A 7339-nucleotide genomic window follows, 5' to 3' on the forward strand; every position below is an offset into this window, starting at 1 on the left:
TGATGGGCAGACCCTAGTTGGTGTGGATAGGCAACACCACCTATGCCATACTGACTCTCAGCACTGGAGCCCCTCAGGCCTGCGTGCTCAGCCCCGTCCTGTACTCCCTGGTTTGATTGCGTGGCCACACATAGCTCTAATACCTTTGTTAAGTTTGCTGACGACACCACTGTCATTGGTCTGATCACTGACAACGATGAGACGGCCTACAGAGAGGAGACGGTAACACTTCAAAATACTGTTACATGAATATGCATTTATAAATATTTTATAAGCTATTAATAAACCATGAATAACTGCTTACAAAAGCATTATTAATGCATGTATTAACTATTTCCATTGAGAAAATGGGCGAATTTGTGTCTTTTCGTTCACATAGTCAGAAAAAAACAACATATGAATCCAATGAACATGTATTTATACTAAAGTAATACAAAAACAGCAGTCAAAACAGCAGAGTCCTTGACCTCATTCCGGCGCTTACTCAAGACGCATCTTTTCCCCACTTGATAGCATCAAAGGAAGCAATCTGGTTTCCACATCCCACACCTCCCCCCCAGGAAGACAACCACAAACATTACAAAGGCCAGAGACCTGACCTCAAAGCTACACTTCTTGGGAGCATGTGACTGGACCCTGCCCACAGAACCATGTCATGCTTTTTTACATAAAAAGCTACACTTGTGTTTGTAAAGTTACGTCTCACTGAGGGAACGGGCCTGATGTGACACTTCCAAGCTCGCTTGATTAAAGTTCTATTTGTGTTATCTCAACACCTTTTCCAGTTATTTCCAAGAAGGGTTCAACAGGGCCTTCCAGGCTGGGCATATTAAATAAATACATTATTCTCTGTGCTTCAAAGATTAAATTCTTTACTGGGTTCTACAAGGTCTGCAGTGGAGACAGCAGCTTCAGGTTCCTCTGGGTCAAAATCAGCGAGGCCCTGACCTGGTCTCACCACACCAGTACCATCATCAAGGTAGCAAGACATTCACTCTTCTTTCTCCGCCGTCTGAGGAGGTTCAGCATGGACTCCAGGATACTCACCAACTTTTACAGGTGTACTGTCGAGAATATCCTGACCTGTATCCTGTATCACTGCCTGGTATGGTAGTTGCACCACCCTCAATCACAACCACTCCAGAGGGTGGTTAAGACAGTGCAGCCCATCACCAGGACTGATCTGCCAGCTGTGCAGGACCTCTATTATAATAATAATAATAATAATAATAATAATAATAATAATAATAATATTTATTTATTTATTTATTTATTAATTTATTATTATTATTATTATTATTATTATTATTATTATTATTATTATTATTATTATTTCTTGGCAGATGGCCTCATCCAGGGCGACTTACAACATAAGTGCAAAACAAAGTGCAAAAAATACAGTTAGGTAAAGGCATCAATCATTACAAATTCAATTTACATAAAACATAGCAATTCAAAATATAATAAATTTTACAACTTCCAATTTACACCGGCAAGTACAGTAAGTGAGGTCCTACATCCTGGATGGTAAAAGCTAAGTGCTGTCAAGATGTAGGGTCACAGTCAGGGGTTATGGGAAAGGGAGCAAGGAGGAAAACAATCAAAAGCGCAAGAAGCATAATAAAAACTGTGAAGTGCTATCTGATGTGGGTAAAAGGACTAATATTTAATATAAGTACTGTCTGAAAAGATGCGTCTTGCGTAAGCGCCGGAAGGAGGTCAAGGACTCTTTGACTTCGGTGGGCAGGTCGTTCCACCACTTAGGGTTCAGGGATCAGAAGGAGCGGCTCTGGAGGAAGGAGAGTGGAGAGGAGGCAGAGTTAGTCTTCTGGCACTGGAGGAGCGCAGTGGTCTGGAAGGGATGTATGGAGAGACGAGGGTCTGAAGGTAGCTTGGTGCAGTGTGGTCGAGACAGTGAGGAGAGGTTGGGGGGTGGATGATGAGCCTCGCCATGTCACTTGGTAAGACCGGTCGCTGAGGTAGGAGGAGAACCAGGTGAGAGCAGACCCAGAGATTCCAAGGTCAGCGAGGCAGGAGAGGAGGATGGAGTGATCAACGGTGTCAAATGCTGCGGAGAGATCAAGGAGGATGAGGACTGAGGAGAGGGAGGCCGCCCGAGCACAGCTGAGGGAGTTAGTGACTGCCAGGAGAGCCGTCTCAGAGGCGTAGGAAGAAGGCTCAGTGGATCATCAGGGACCACAGCCAGCCTAGCTATGAACTGTTCAACCTGTTACTGTCTGGCGAATGGTATAGGAGCGTCCGGACTAGAACCAATAGATTTCAGGACAGCTTCTTTCCCCTGGCCATAAGGCTGTTGAACTGTTGATCCCCCCCCCCACCCCGTGATTCATGCTATTCTGTTTACCTACACTTAATCACTTTATACTATGATGATAATAAAATAGGTGGCCCAGCACAGGCTATTCAAAGGGACTTATTCAGTTGTGGGCCGACACCTGGCAAATGAAATTCAATGTGGACAAGTGCAAGGTATTACATGCAGGTAACAAAAATGTCCACTATAATTACACTGTGGGAGGAACAGAACTAGATGAAGTAACGCATGAGAAAGACCTAGGAGTCTATGTGGACTCCTCACTTTCTCCATCCAAACAATGTGGGGAAGCATATATGACGTGATTGATTAGGATGTACTTCTTGAAAGTGGGACTAATGCTGCATTCACATCATGTGGGAAGCATGGTACAAACGTCAGCTTCCAGGTTGTTAATATTACTCACTAACTCTTTGGAGATGTACCCCGATTTCTCCCCCTTCAAGAATGCTGACGTCACGAACTTGGAAATCTTACTAAACAACGGGACACTTGAATTTGGTTGTAAAGTGTAATAAAACACAAATAATGTATGTATTCAATCATTTTTGCCTACTTGAACAGCATGAATATTCATATAATGATTCTGAACTGCTTTTTTCACCTAAAGTGTCATTGGCCATCACTCAGCCACCAGAAATATTACAAATTGTATGGCATGAAAGAGTTTACATTTAGGTAAGGTAAAGGAATTTCAAAGTATGTTGTATGTATGTTTTGACATACACATTTAGCAGTAAAGTCTCAAGTTGAGTCGAGTCGAGTCAAGTCACTGAAGTTGTCGGGTCGAATCACCTATCTGACTCGAGTCACTTTGAGTCATTACTTCTGATTGATTCTGATCTTGATTTAATCAGATATTTTATTACAGTTAATCTGCAATATGTATATATATATATATATATATACACATATCTGTACTCAATTGGGTTGGATGTAGTATAATAATACATGACAAATATTTTCTCACTTTTTCTCAAGTGACAATACCCTATTCATTTTTCACTCAAACATCTTCTTCATCATGACCTTTTTTATGTACAAGACTGTCGGTGTGTGTGTCTGTTAATGTTACCATTAATACAATTTAAAAATTAAACATTTACAGGTTCAAAAGTACAGAAGTGCAAAGATAAATATACAGTTAATATAAAATATGTCCTACATCCTAGTTTTAATAGTTAACAAGATGTTCTGAATAAGTACTTATATGAGTGTGTTGTCAGTATGATCAGTATGTGTGAGTGTGTGTGTATACCAGAATGTCTGTGTGTCTGTTAATATGTGTGTGTATGTGTGCGCACGGGTGTAGGTTTGGTTTAATAACTGGAGGGACATGCATTTCCACGGGTTGTGTGTATGTGGGGGGGGTGTTTTTTGTGGGGGGGGTGCATAGTTATCGAGTAGGTATTGAGGGGGCATGTGCAGTGGGGGAAAAAAGTATTTGATCCCCTGCTGATTTTGTACGTTTGCCCACTGACAAAGAAATGATCAGTCTATAATTTTAATGGTAGGTGTATTTTAACAGTGAGAGACAGAATAACAACAGAAAAATCCAGAAAAACGCATTTCAAAAAAGTTATAAATTGATTTGCATGTTAATGAGGGAAATAAGTATTTGACCCCTTCGACTTAGTACTTGGTGGCAAAACCCTTGTTGGCAATCGCAGAGGTCAGACGTTTCTTGTAGTTGGCCACCAGGTTTGCACACATCTCAGGAGGGATTTTGTCCCACTCCTCTTTGCAGATCCTCTCCAAGTCATTAAGGTTTCGAGGCTGACGTATGGCAACTCGAACCTTCAGCTCCCTCCACAGATTTTCTATGGGATTAAGGTCTGGAGAGTGGCTAGGCCACTCCAGGACCTTAATGTGCTTCTTCTTGAGCCACTCCTTTGTTGCCTGGCTGTGTGTTTTGGGTCATTGTCATGCTGGAATACCCATCCACGACCCATTTTCAATGCCCTGGCTGAGGGAAGGAGGTTCTCACCCAAGATTTGACGGTACATGGCCCCGTCCATCGTCCCTTTGATGCAGTGCAGTTGTCCTGTCCCCTTAGCAGAAAAACACCCCCAAAGCATAATGTTTCCACCTCCATGTTTGACGGTGGGGATGGTGTTCTTGGGGTCATTCCTCCTCCTCCAAACACGGCGAGTTGAGAGCTTGATTTTGGTCTCATCTGACCACAACACTTTCACCCAGTTCTCCTCTGAATCATTCAGATGTTGGCAAACTTCAGACGGGCCTGTACATGTGCTTTCTTGAGCAGGGGGACCTTGCGGGCGCTGCAGGATTTCAGTCCTTCACGGCGTAGTGTGTTACCAATTGTTTTCTTGGTGACTATGGTACCAGCTGCCTTTCATTAACAAGATCCTCCCATGTAGTTCTGGGCTGATTCCTCACCGTTCTCATGATCATTGAAACTCCACGAGGTGAGATCTTGCATGGAGCCCCAGACCGAGGGAGACTGACAGTTATTTTGTGTTTCTTCCATTTGCGAATAATCGCACCAACTGTTGACACCTTCTCACCAAGCTGCTTGGCGATGGTCTTGTAGCCCATTCCAGCCTTGTGTAGGTCTACAATCTTGTCCCTGACATCCTTGGACAGCTCTTTGGTCTTGGTCATGGTGGAGAGTTTGGAATCTGATTGATTGATTGCTTCTGTGGACAGGTGTCTTTTATACAGGTAACGAGCTGAGATTAGGAGAGTCCCTTTAAGAGAGTGCTCCTAATCTCAGCTCGTTACCTGTATAGAAGACACCTGGGAGCCAGAAATCTTGCTGATTGATAGGGGATCAAATACTTATTTCCCTCATTAACATGCAAATCAATGTATAACTTTTTTGAAATGCGTTTTTCTGATTTTTTTTGTTGTTATTCTGTCTCTCACTGTTAAAATACACCTACCATTAAAATTATAGACTGATCATTTCTTTGTCAGTGGGCAAACGTACAAAATCAGCAGTAGTTGTCAAGTGGCATTAGGCAGCATTATTTAGGCAGCACTGTGGGGTAGTGGTTAGGGCTCTGGAGCCGGCAACCATTTTTGGGGGGCAATTTAACGTTTTCTCAACATTTAATAAATTATGTGTGTGTCTTACTGTGCATATCAGTATGTGTGTGCTAGCACATCTAACCTGAAGAAACACACACACACACACACACACACACACACACACACACACACACACACACACACACACACACACACACACACACACACACACACACACACACACACACACACACACACACACACACACACACACACACACACACACACACACACACAACACTGTCGGGAGGCACTATCCAAGTCCTTGGTGGTCTAGTGGTTAGGATTTGGCGCTCTTACCGCCACGGCCCGGGTTTGATTCGTGGTCAGGGGAACCTGCCAATACTCCTTACATAGGTCCAAGGTGGTGATGAAGTTGGCCTGGCCGATCCTTTCCAACAGATCATTGATACGCGGCATTGGATAGGCATTGAACTGGGAGATGGCATTAAGCTTTCGGAAGTCCATACACACCCTGAGGGACCCATCCTTCTTTGGAACAATCACAATCGGGCTACTCCATTCACTTAATGATGGCTCAATCACGCCATCCATCCTCAATCCATCCTCAGTGCCTCCACCGGTCTCTCTTATACCCAACAAGGCCGCTGCTGGATAGGTGTGGGGTCCTTCAGGTGAACGGTGTGCTGCAACAGTTGGGTCTTTCCTGGCTCCTGCTGAAACAAGGCTGAACTCACTGAAGACCTTCTGCAGTGCTGCTTTCTGTCCTCCATCCAGATGCTCCATGCTCACCATGGACTGCTTTCTCATCACCTCCATGTCACACTCCCTCTCCTCATCATCCTCCACCTTCCTCATCATCATTGATGTGGCCTTCCATTCCTTGACAAGATTGTCATGGTAGGTTTGCTTCTCTCTGACCGTATCGGTATGGTGGACTTCATAGATGACGGGCCCCATCTTGTGGAGGATAGTATAATTAAAAAAATAATAATAATTAAAGCTGTTATACACTTAAATGGTTAGATTATGCCTTAACTTAGATATGTGCAATACCAAAAAAACTAAAAAATTGTTACTTTAACCCTAATAAATATGTCTTCTTAGGCACCAAAAACGTGTATTATTTTATCAAATCCGCCATTTTGGATTTTCTTTACCCTGCATCATTAAAACGATGTTTTAAAACTTAATAATTGTACAAATATTAATAACCACCACATTTACTATAGTACAAGACTCTTGTATTATGTTTGGATGTGATAGTTGATTCATTTTTATCGATTTGTGTGAACTACATCCCAAAACATTGTCAAATGGTACGAGTCCAGCGTTTTCATATACCACTAACAAAACAATGATATCAGTGTTTTATAAATACCACATTGATTGTAAATAGCTTGCAATGTAATGGCAAACAGTTCAGAAAATAATGTTAATCACAAAGACATACATTAAAAACAGCAAGAACTTCTTCCCAGAAAATACAAATCAACCATGGAAACTTTTAATTTAATCAACACTTTATTTCATTTTTTCTGAAAGATGAATAACAAACATCACATTTGTGAAAGTTAATGTAGCTCTACCTTCATGTAATTTGACCACTTTTTGTCAAATTACAAAATAAGCAATATTTCCGAACATTTCCTGTCACTCTGGTCTTCTCTCTCAACAACCGGTCAAAAATCCCCAAATCCCTCTCACAGCTGGCATTGGTATTTGGAACGGACTGCAGCTTACTGTGCAGCTCTGCTGATACCTCAGCAGACCACCCATGCTCTAGGTCAGTGGTTCCCAAACCGGTCCTGAGGTGATCAGCTAACATCCTGTAGCACACTTTATCAAGACTTGCTAGAATTAACTCTACTACCTGCACAGTCATGCTGTCAAAATCTGCAGTTGATCCTCCGTACATTTCTGAAGGACAGGCTACACACTCACTTCTACATCACTGAACAATTGAACATCTCCTCTAACAAAACTCTG

This window comes from Amia ocellicauda, chromosome 13, assembly GCF_036373705.1.
Source record: "Amia ocellicauda isolate fAmiCal2 chromosome 13, fAmiCal2.hap1, whole genome shotgun sequence".
Taxonomy (NCBI): Eukaryota; Metazoa; Chordata; class Actinopteri; order Amiiformes; family Amiidae; genus Amia; species Amia ocellicauda.